The sequence below is a fragment of the Vicugna pacos genome, chromosome 13 (assembly GCF_048564905.1).
Source record: "Vicugna pacos chromosome 13, VicPac4, whole genome shotgun sequence".
Classification (NCBI taxonomy): domain Eukaryota; kingdom Metazoa; phylum Chordata; class Mammalia; order Artiodactyla; family Camelidae; genus Vicugna; species Vicugna pacos.
Window position 1 is genome coordinate 18,951,454 of NC_132999.1, and position 12,517 is coordinate 18,963,970.

A 12,517-nucleotide genomic window follows, 5' to 3' on the forward strand; every position below is an offset into this window, starting at 1 on the left:
GCAGAGTGTATTATTATCTGGTTTCTAAAATAAACTTCTTCAACTTTCCACTTTAACTAACATAAATTATTGAATAGCATTAAAACTTTCTTTGGCAACATGTCTTAGGTATATGATTTGATTATCTCCTTACTGAATATGGCCTATGGATATAGACGGTGCAAGGCATTCAAACTGGGGATCAGCAGGCCACATCTGACCCCAGATATGTTTTATTTGTCCTGTACTTTCTCAAAAAAATTTCAGCTTAGATGCCTTTACAAAATGTACACAGGTTCCAGTTTGAGTGCCACAGTTCACCACCATTTCCCAATGTGGGAGCCCCAGCTGGCCCCACTCAGCCCCATTATGTCAGCCCTGCAGGCATATGAATTTGAGACCTGCAATGTAGTGGCGAACCTGGAGGATGAGCAACATCAAGAGAGATGCCAAAGCCATATCTTCAATCCAGGTCCAGGAGAAAGAGCAATGGACTGGGAATTCTCTCCTGATTCTATTATTACCTGACTCTATTATGAATCAGAAGAGTGGCCCTGACTCCTGCTTCTCTTCGCAGTAAAACTGAAGATGTGAAATTATAGGATTCTCTCTACCTCTTAAATTTTCCTATTTTTCTCAACACTTGAGTTGTCTTTTCCCTCCTTCTCCGCCAAATGAAGCCCAAAGGGAAAAACCATGGCCATTGAAGTGTTCCAGTTGCTAAGTTCCATTTAATCAAGGTTTTACCATAGAACACATACATAAACAGTGGCAGCTGTCAAGAGTTACACATAGAGCAATAGAGAAGAGGAAATATGCTGGGAAAAACTGAGTGAACTGATAATATTTAACAGAAGAAAATCTCAATTATTCCTATAGTATTCGTCAGAAATGAGGTAGTCTGTTCTTGTGCCTGATGGAGTGCTGGGTCTCCCAGAAGATAGGACAAATTTTCCAGGAAGGGCAAATTTTCAAAGATAACTCAATACCCTGCAGCCTATCCTTCCTTGAAGCTCAAATCTAGTAGTAATAAAAATAACTGGCATTGATTACTTACTATTTGCCAGGTACCTTACTCACCTTAACTCTCACCTTCCCAACAACCCTGCAAAGGTGTTATCCTTATTTTAAGGCAAACTTGGAGATGGTAAATAACTTGCCGAAGCTCATACAGCTAGCTATCAGTTGGGATTCAGACTCCCATTCAGAAAGATTATGCTTTGGCCCTGCACCAATCTGAAGAGGCAGCTGCAGTGGTCAAAGTGAAAGCTGGAGGACGTTTGGGTCATTCCTTGGATCTGACCTGCCTTACTAAGTGTGATCAGTGAAGATGGTCAGGGCACCTTATGGGAGTTACCCTTGCTTTACCTACCCCCAGAGCAGGTTCTATTCAGTGAAATCTGAGAGTTTTAATTAATGTAGGTTCCCAGTAGGCAATCTTGTTTTGTAACCATCTAAGTTAGAGGATGTTTTATGTTGTGCTCCTGAAAATTGATAGGTGGCTATTGTCTGGCCTAGTTTTAAACCACCGGAAGGAAAAAAATATATTTCCTTTAAAAGCAAACTCCTCACTTTAAAAGAAGCTTGACCTTCATTGTACTCACACACATGTATGTGCACACGTATGTGAGCATGCAGATTAAAGAGACATCAAGGTACAATGAAAAACCACTAGCTTGGAGAAAAAAATACATCTATGTTTGAGTCCTACACCTGCCACATACAAGTCTTCTACAGTCTGCTTACCACTCACAGCCACATTCCCTTTCTGTAAAGTGAACTACTCAACCTCCCTCACAGGAAGAATCAAATGAAATAAGGCACATGAAAGCATGTAATAAACAAAAAGCCCTACGCAAATATGAATCTCATCAAATCTAACAAATCATCCAGTGTAAGTCACAGCATTGAGAAAAACGTAGGCAAGGTACAGGTTACAAGATTAACATACAGAAATCAGCTGCATTTCTTTACTCTAACGATGAAATAGCAGGAAAAGAAAGTAAAGAAACGATCCCTTTTAAAATCACATCCAAAACAATAAAATACTCAGGAATAAATCTGACCAAGGAAGTGAAGGTCTTACACATGGAGAACTACAAAGCACTGATTAAGGAAATTAAAGATGACTTAAAGAAATGGAAAGATATCCTATGCTCTTGAATTGGAAGATGCAATATTGCTAAATTGCAATATTGCTTTTCAGTAGAACAAATAATCCTAAACTTTATATGGAATCACAAAAGACCCAGAATGGCCAAAGCAATACTGAAGATAAAGAACAAAGCTGGAGGAATAACCCTCCCAGACTTTAGACAATACTACAGAGCTACAGTAAGCAAAACAGCATGGTATTGGTATAAAAACAGACAGACATATGGACCAATGGAACAGAACAGAGAGCCCAGAAATAAACTCACAAATTTTTGGTCAATTAATCTTTGATAAAAGAGGCAAGAACATACAATGGAGTAAAGACAGTCTCTTCAGCAAATGTTGTTGGGATAACTGAACAGCAGCATGTAAATTAATGAAGTTAGAATACTCCTTCACACCATACACAAAAATAAATTCAAAATAGCTTAAAGATTTAAACATAAGACAAGACACTATAAACTTCTTAGAATAAAACACAGGCAAAACTTTATCTGACATAAATTTCAGCAATGTTCTCCTAGGGCAATCTAGACAATAGAAATAAAAGCAAAAATTAACAAACAGGACCTAATTAAATGTAAAAGCTTTTTGCACAGCAAAGGAAACTATAAGCAAAACAAAAAGACAACCTATGGAATGGGAGAAAATACTTGCAAAAGATGAGACTGACAAGGGCTTAATTTCCAAACTATATAAACAGCTCATACAACTTGATAAGAGAAAAACCAAACAACCCAATCCAAAAATGGGCAGAAGACCTAAACAAGCAATGCTCCAATGAAGACATAATGGTCAGTAGGCATATGAAAAAAATGTTCAATATCGCTAATTATCAGAGAAATACAAATCAAAACTACAATGAGGTTATCACCTCATGCCAGTCAGAATGGCCATCATTCAAAAGTCCAAGAACAATAAATGCTAGAGAGGGTATGGAGAAAAGGGAGCCCTCCTGCACTGCTGGTGGGAAAGTAGTTTGGTGCAGCTGTTATGGAAAACAGTATGGAGATTCTATGAAAAACTAAAAATAGACTTAACATATGATCCAACGATCCCACTCCTGGGCCTATATCCAGAAGGAACTCTAATTTGAAAAGATACATGCACCCCAATAACCTAAACGTCCATCAACAGATGACTGGATAAAGAATTTGTGGTCTATTTATACAATGGAATACTACTCAGCCATAAAAATGAAAAAATAATGACATTTGCAGCAACATGGATGGAACTTGACATAATCATTCTTAGTGAAGTAAGCCAGAAAGAGAAAGAAAAATACCATATGATATCACTCATATATGGAATCTAAAAAAAAGGAAAAAAGGGGACACTAATGAACTCATCTGCAAAACAGAAACAGACTCATAGACACAGTAAACAAATCTTATGATTATAGAGGGAAAAGGGGTGGGAAGGGATAAATTGGGGAGTTTGAGATTTGCAAATAAATGTTAGCCACTATATATAAAAGTAGATTAAAAAAACAAATTTCTTCTGTATAGCACATGGAGCTATATTCAATCTTGTAGTAACTTTCAATGAAAAGAATATGAAAATGGACATATGTATGTATATGCATGACTGGGACATTGTGCTGTAAACCATTGTAACTGACTACTTCAATTAAAAAAAAGAAAAAGAAATATGTATTACTGACATACTATCAGTTTTAAGATGCTTCAAGATTTCATAAATATTAATATATTTTGAAAAACTGTTTTAGAATAGATGAAACACATGTTATTATTTGACTATATGTTAGACTGAAAATATTTTTTGTCAACTTATAATTCAGGTATTTTGACAACTCTGGTAGGTAAAGGCAGTATTCACTATGACTTGCCAGGCCTAGTACAGTGACTGCCAAGCAGTAGGTGCCCAATAAGCATCTGCTAATTGAATGAAAATGCAAAACATTGTCTGGGAGGCCATCTTTAGCTTACAGGAACATTCACCAGGGATTTTCTTAGTGAGCTCACTGAAAATACACTTCCATTTGCTAACATTCAACTTACCCTTGACTTTTCAAGGACATGCTCATAGTACAGCAATGTTACACATACATTATCATTTCAAGAGTAACTCATGGAAGCACCTGTCCCTTTCATCTGCCATTTTACATGCCGGGAAACTTCACCCTCCTGGACAGACAAGGACAGACTACTATGAACTGGCCCCACACTCAACTGGTCTCATTCATTGGGAAAATAGACTGAAAAATCCTATATGGTAAATAGTTCCCCAAAGTCTGGTGAAAATCTGCACTGAAGTGAAAGTTTCCCTCAATCCTGGATATCCCCATCTTTGGCTCTGAGCTTGTTATATGCTGAAGATGATTAAAATCTCTCGTAACCCCACTGTGCCTAAAGGTTCTAGGCCCTCAAGCATGCAGCAAATCCCCTGGTGAAGAGAAGGGCACTGACTACCTCAGATGCGGGTAAAGTCAATTCTCCGGGTGCTGAGTCTCTTGGACACTCAACCACTGCTGCCCACTTGACCACATCTACACAATATAGGGAAGGAACCAGCAAACTAAGCTCTAAATTAAGTGTCTGGGTTTTTCAGGAATTTACTGATTCAAACATGAAAGGTCGTTTGAGAAGAATTACCATGTCCATTTCATACCCAGAGACCAGAGCTCTGAAATACAGTTGAGTGTGGGCTAAGAGTGAGTGCTAGTGATCCCCAATATTAATTATCATCTTCTATGCTAATAGAACCCCTGATCTTAAGCTGGGCACAGGCCACACAGTTTTATAAAGAATGTACTTTTCAGTCTTCATTCATATCTTGGACTTGCCACTTGCAAGTTTTCTATAATCTAATAAGTATGTTCATGGGGCTAAGTAAAGGTCATATAATATAAGCAGAAGTGACATGTGCAGTTTCTGGCATGCATCCTTAAAAGAGCAGATGTGTGGTATGCCCTTCTTTCATTCCTTTTCCCTTACTTCTGGTTGGAATGAGGAGCTCCAGCAAGTATCTTGGACTATGAGGTGACCTTGAGGATGGCAAACACTCACAGTGAAGCACAGGATAGAAGGACTCTAATCCCCAGAGAACCATGGCAGCCCTGGACCAATTATCTGTAGACTTCTTAAAGGTGAGAAAGAAACTTTTGTCTTAAGCTATTATTACCTTGCTTTTTTCTATTATGTGTATCCAAATATAAGCATCTCTGGGATACAAATTGAAACCTAACCACTGGATTTCAGTTATTTATTTATCATAAAATTTCCTAGGAATTACATAAAGTCTATGTAATCGTGGACAAATCATACAACCTCTTCATGCCTCGGTTTCCTATTCTGTAAAATTGTAGCATTTAACTAATAGGGCAGCTATTAGAATTGCATTAGACAAAGCACACACAGAGCTTACAGTGAGAGTTCAATGAATGGTAACTATTTTGTTATTTCTTGTCATTGTCCTTCGACTGATAACACAGATGAGCTTATCATGCCTGACTCCAAAACCAGTCATCTCTCCACCTCACCTGCTATCCAGAAACTGCCTTCCTGGGCAAACCAAGACCAGAGCCACAGAGCGCTTGCTTATGTCATTAACAAAGTCCCTGAAGAGTTGCCCCTTCCTTGAAGTGCAATTCTCTTTCTTTGATCTGCCCACATAATCTCAGTACAGTCTGGAATATTTTAAGCCATCAATGTTGATACAAAATTTTAAAGCCAAGTGTCAGTGTTTATGACACAGTGGTTCTGAGTCTATTTATTTCAACATGGCCAAATGAGAAAGTCTGACTCTTTCTCCACTTGTGCTAAAAGTAAATAAAGCATTTGAGTAATAAGTTGGGGCATTTTCATATTATTATTTTATCTTTTATTTTACATTATGAAACTTTTCAAACATATACAAAAGTAGAGAAAATTCTATGGACCCTTTTCCCCATCATTCAGCATCTACAATTGCTAAGTCATGGTCAGTCGTGTTTTATATGTATGAACCCCCAACCACTTTTAAGTAAATTCCAGACTCCATCAGCAAATACCATTCCATCAGTAATATCTTAGTAAGGAGCACTTTCATTTCTGGAAAACAACCATCAGACCTGTGCTAGAAGCGGGGCAAAGAGCCATTCCACCTGTCTGCTGAGAGGCTAAGCTGTCCACCAGCTCCCTTTCAGGAGACTGTCAGAGCAACCTGCACAACCTCTCTGCTTATTTCCCCACAAAAATCACCTCTTCAAGCACCAGTAATCGTTCCCCTGCCTAGCCAGCCCTGCTTGCCCTTCAGATCCTTCCACAGAAAGCACCTCCCCCAGGAAACCATCAAGGTTCTCAAAACCAAGTTAGGTGTAATTCCACGTGGTCCCATAGAACACTGTATGTCTTCTAACACAGCACTTACAACGTTACACTGAAATTTCCTGTTACGTGTACTCCTCCCCACATCAGACTGTAAGCTCCATGATGACAGGGCTGCGTTTGGTACCTAACTGCATGCCTGACACAAAGCAGACACCTGATAAACACGTTGTTAAACAAATGAATGGCTACTGCCACTGGGAAGAGTCCACAAAAGACATAAGGGGAAAGTGTTCTATGTTTAATGCCAAAGATTAGCCATTTCATTTATTACTGCTTAAGGCCACAGAGCTACATATAAGAGACTGGTTTTCTGACCAGTCCAGGTCAGAACTCTTAGCTTTCCATCACACTGCATTAATATGAATTCAGCCAATAAAGGTGTCACACTGCTCTTTTCCTATGTAAATGAAATCATTTCTAGAGGGTTAAGAAAAGCACACTTAAGACTTATAGACTTTTGAAGTCATTTTTGTTTGAAAAATATTTACTTTTTGACCTGAGTAAGAGAGTCACAGACTCTAGATCACTTTTTTGCTGAAAGATCGTCATTTTTAGAGAGTATTTCCTTTGGGATAGATATTGTTGATGAATCACAGAACATAACTCTTTCATCTTTGCCTCTGAAATCACTATACCCATGTGGTACAGACTGCGGGGAACCATGCGTTGGTGAAAACTGAGATAGGGACTAGGGAAGTTTTCAAAAGAAGGCAGATGATCACAAATTATGAAAATAAAATACCCAAGTGGTGGTATGTTTTAGGCGTATTACTATAAAGGTAACTATTGTAGGGCTTTTTTATACCTTTAAAATACTGACTGTAAGATGGGAGAGCAAGTAGTACTGGTTTTCCATTCAAGAAACCCTTATTGGGTGTTTCCATGGGCCACTTTCCTTACACTCATTCTCACTGTAAGTTTCAAAGGGAAGCAATCTCGTATAGGAAGAAAACAGCAAATTGCTAATTCAGTAAAACTTAAGTTAACACAGCCCCAATTTACTAGAACTCTCTCAGTGTAGTGTTTAAGAACACAGGCTTTGGAGATAGGCAGACCCGGGCTTCCAGCTGGAGGTTTGTACTTGGACAAAATATGTAACTTCTTTTTAGTCTCCTCATTTCCAGTTTGGGGTATTACCCCACAGCATGGCTATACTGATTAAATTCGTTAGGGTAGGTGTGGTGCATATCCATTCTCTTCTCAGCCCAAAGCAGCACTCCCTTTCCCAGGGAAATCCTCCTCTTCTATGGTTGAAACTAGAGCTGCCATGGCCCAGAGGTGGGCACCTGAAACCAAGCTAAGTCAACCACGGCCTGTTCACAGGACTTCTCAATTTAAAACCAGTGCGAGAGTAAGTCTGAGTCTTTCCTAGAGCAAGGAAGACAGGCAGGATTTGTAGGAGACATGCTTTCTGACATGTGGAGATAAATGATCCAAGAAAACAATGTTGCTAAGGAGGAAGAAGTGAATTTGAGAGAGGAAGAGAAAATAGCATATACATCCCAGGAATTCAAGATAAGCAGTTGCACTCCCACTCATTTCACGGTTATAAAATCCCCCTTTTTCAATTCAGTTAAATCAAATTGGTTCTCTGTCATTTGTAACCAAAGGAATCCTCCCTAATGTAGTACTGAGCACCATCCCTGCATCATCTTAGCTCAATGCACTGAAATTATTATTTACTCCCTCGTCTACTTCCCTGCTACAAATAAAAAAGAAAAATTAAGATGCCTAAATAAAAGCTTGCTAAGAAACTCAGTAAATAAAATAAGCTTCTTGTTCTCACTTGGAATCCTTATCTATTCAATTAAACCGTCTACACTTCCTGGCTATAACTAACACTTATTCTTTGTACGCTTTGTTCTATCGAGAACTTTCAAGCAGTTTAGCATTGTCCAATACAAATATAATGAAAGCCACAAATATTAGTCATATATGTAATTTTACAATTTCTAGTAGCCGCACGTTAAAACAGAAAACTAAAATGAAACAAGTGAATTAATTTTAATAATATCTTTAATTCAATGAGGAAAAAATATTGCCATTTCAACATGTAGTCAAACAAAAAAAAGGAATCAACGAAAGATTTGTTTTTTCATACTAAGTCTTCGAAATCCAGCGTGTATTTTACACTTACAGCACATGTCAGTTTGGACTAACCACATTCCAAGTGCTCAAAGGCTGCTTACCACACTGGTGACTATTAGACAGTGTACGTGTTAACTGCCTCAATCTTCACAACAGCTCTAAAAAAGACTGAAGCTTTTATAACTGAAACTCAAAAGATATTGAGTACAGTTGACCCTTGAACAACATAGGGGTTGGGGGGCCAACCCTCCACACAGCGGAAAATCCACATATAACTTTACAGTAAGCCCTCGGCCTACACAGTTCCTGCATATCTGCACGTTCAACCAACCACAAATCTTGTAGTGCTGTGGGACATGTTTATTTTTAAAAATCCATGTACAAGTGGACCTTCCCAGTCCAAACCTGTGTTGCTCGAGGGTCCACTGCAATTTGATCTCGGCCAACAGCTAGCCAGTGCAAAACCAGGCTCAAACCTTGGACTTTGGCCTCCAAACTCTAAGCTCCTTATCACATTACGTTGCCTATACAGTAAGAGCTGATGTTCAACAAAACCCATTTTGAAATACAGCCAGTTCAGTCAAATAAACTAGTATGATGTGGCTTCACCTATAAAATGAAAGGTGTGGACAGGTGGTCTCTGCGTAAAAGGGGCTGTATTTTCTAACTGATCACTCAGGACACAGAGCCTGCCAATGGGTCAGAGGAGCTCAAATGGGAACAATCCCCCGAAGTCCACCCTTCTCTGTATCCACTGACCCATGAGGCTCGTGCTGTCACAGATGGATGTGTTCCCTCCATCACACCTTCTTCTCTAACAAGCTATTCTTACTCTATTCACAGAATCAGTATCAAAATCTTTGCAAATAAAATTGTTCACTGAGACAGTAGTTGACGGCCTGCGGTGTGGCTTTAACGTGTTAGCTGGTCTAGCAAGATGGTTTCTTTAAGCAAAAGGGAGAAATGGCCCTCATTTACTGCCAGGGGCCCGACCCTCCCACCACAGCAGGGAGACGGCCCTCTCCAAAGCAGCCAGAACTGACAGGTTAGGCTTTCAGGACAAAAATAGGCACTGCTGATACATCTTAACTATTGTAATTTTCTCTGGATCTTTTATTCAAAATCCACTGTTTTTTCTTTACAGCAGCAACTGAATTCTTTGGTGACAGAATGTCAATCCTGCAAATTTGTTTTTTAGTGAAGACAACTGTGTGAAAGTGCTTAGCGTGGTGATCTGGAACATAGCAATTTACGTTGGTTTCTTTTGCATCACAGGGCAAACCACACTGTGAAGGAATACTTAACATTTGAGAAAATGCCCACAATATAATGTTAAGGGAAATTAATAGAACACAAATATTATTCTAAAATGTGAACCATAAGGAACTATGCTGATCAAAATATATTGTATTTGTATCTTTGTCTATTTTTATACTTTTTATAATGTTTGCTTTTTTCTGTATATATTGTATAGTATACAAAGTTTCTTCCTAAATCTGTTAACCCTTGAATGTAGTTTCACAGAATACTTATGTTTACTTTCTATTTTCACAAACTTACTATGGAAAATACTCTTTGGAAATAAATGTGTTATATGTACAAAAAAACTGATCAATGACCAAATTATTGATCATTCAAAATATGATCAATATCTTCTAATAACAGTTAATGAAAAAGAATATGAAAATGAATATATGTATGTATACACATGACTGGGACACTGCACTGTACACCAGAAGTTAACACATTGTAGCTGACTGTACTTCAATTTGAAAAAAAGATGTGAATCATATTCTTTAAAAACAAAAAAAAGAAAAGGTCTACCTCTATATGTGCATAGACAAAACAACGGAAGGAAATACCCCAACATATTAACAATGGTTATCACTTAATGGTGGTATCAGGAATGATTTAAAGGATGTTTATTTTTGTATGTTCTGGATGATTGTTTGTAAAAATGGCTAGTCATTCACCCCACCCTCACTCCTTGCCATCCACACCACTTTGTAATATTACTTCACATTTTCTCTCACCAAGAGGTAGAGTTAACTTCCACATTCCTAGACTCTGGGCTGGCCCTACAACTGCTTTGAACAACAGAGGGTGGCCTGAATGTGCTCCCCTCCCCCAGTTCATATTTGTAGCCCTAATCTCTAATGTGATGGTATCTGGAGGTGGGAGATTTGGGAGACAATTAGGAGTAGATGAGATCATGAGGGTGGGGTCCCCATGATGGGACTAATGTCCTTGTGAAAAGAGGAAGAGAGACAAGAGCTCTCTCTCTCCCTGTCGCGTGGAGACACAGAAAGATGGTGGCCATCTGCAAGCCAGGAAGAGGGCCCTCACCGGGAACTGAATACGCAGGCACCTTGCGCTTGAAATTCCCAGCCTCCAAACCCTTGCAAAACAACTGTCTGTTGTTTAAGCCACCTACTTTATGACTAAGACAGAAGGGAAATGACATTGTACCAGTTCCAAGGCTAGGCCCAAGAGACCCTGTGAACCTGTCCTTGCTCTCTTGGCTCCCTTCCCTTTCCTTAGGAGAAACCAACGTTAGATGGCCTAAGAATGGGAGACCACAAGGAGGAGTTGGCTCAGTCATCCCAGACATGTGAGCAAGCCTCACTGGCAAGAGCAGAGCTTGGCCCAGATCAGAAATGCCCAGCTGGGCCCACCTACTGGCCAAAAGAACTGTGTTAACTGTCTTTAGTAAGTTTCGGGGTGATTTATTATACAACAAACCTAATTGATAAATATATATTTTCCAGAGTTTCTACTTCATTAAGCATAACATTCATTTTAAAGACAAAACAACCTTCTTTGTAAAGAGGAAAGGAAGAGATGGAAGTAAGGAGAGGCAAAACTCAGATCTGGGTTCAAATGCTAACTCCACCATCCAGCAGTTGTTAGCTAAGCTATCCAAAACATACCGAACTTTTCTAATATTACCTTCTGCGTAGAGTTGCTTTTTAAATGAAGGGTGAAAATATGTACAGCATCTAACAGAGGAGCTTAGTGGGCACTCGGTACAGTTCAGATCCCTTCCTTACCTTCTCCCTCCTTATATTCCCAGCAATGCCTTAACTGTACGGAAACATCTCAGCTTTATCTCACTTGAGCGGGAAATGCTGTAGTTCACTTTTTATTCTTAATTCATTTGCGTCTTCTTTCCTAGACAAAACAAGCCAAGTTACTCAAAATCCACTTAATTATGTCCTTATGTATGTTTGGTTTTGGAAAATACGTTAAATCATAGAACGCTATAACTTCATTAATAGCTAACATTTTATGAAAATTTCAAACATGCCAAAAAGTTGACAAAATTTCACAATACCCACATAATCTAATACCTAGGTTCAACAATTGAAAACATATTACCAGTTTTTCTTTATCTAGATATTTGAGGGTTTTTTCCCTTTTTGCTGAACTTATTTCAAATGAATTGAGAAGTCATATTACTCTACCACTCATTTCTTCATCATACATCTCCTAATAAGAACATTCCTCTGCACAGCTACAAAGTAATTCCCTAATAACCAGTCTATTATAATAATAATTCCCTAATAACCAGTCTATATTTAAATATACTGAATTGTCCCTATAACATCTTTTGTAATAGTTAACTTTTTAATAACGGTTTACATTTAGACGTGATGCTCACAACAGTACTTCCAGGTGGATATTATTCCCATTTATAGTTGAGGAAATTAAATTCAGAATGCTAATTTGCCTTGGCAAAGATCACACAGGTAGGGAGTTTGTGGCAAAGTCATTATTTTATACTATTTAATATTTAACAACTTTCAATAGATCAAACTGACGTGTGGACAAATGCATTTAAATACTTTTTAATCAATACATTATAAAATAATAAAGCTTTTAGAAGAAAGCACAAGACAGTATCTTTATGACGTTGGGGCAAGCAAAGATTTCTTAAACAGAACCCCAAAAGTAGTCACTATACA

At 38.4% G+C, this 12,517-nt stretch overlaps 1 protein-coding gene across 3 annotated transcripts in view; it reads right to left on the reverse strand.

Moving 5' to 3' along the window:
• DNAJC6 (DnaJ heat shock protein family (Hsp40) member C6) overlaps positions 1-12,517 on the reverse strand; it is a 127,133-nt gene that overhangs the window by 87,095 nt on the left and 27,521 nt on the right. Inside the window, exon 2 of one of the 3 annotated variants that reach the window (XM_072974280.1) lies at positions 11,603-11,723. The exons of the other annotated variants lie outside the window; for them this stretch is intronic. The gene's annotated coding sequence lies outside the window, so the exon portion shown is untranslated. The remainder of the gene's footprint in view (positions 1-11,602; positions 11,724-12,517) is intronic. 3 annotated transcript variants of the gene reach the window in all.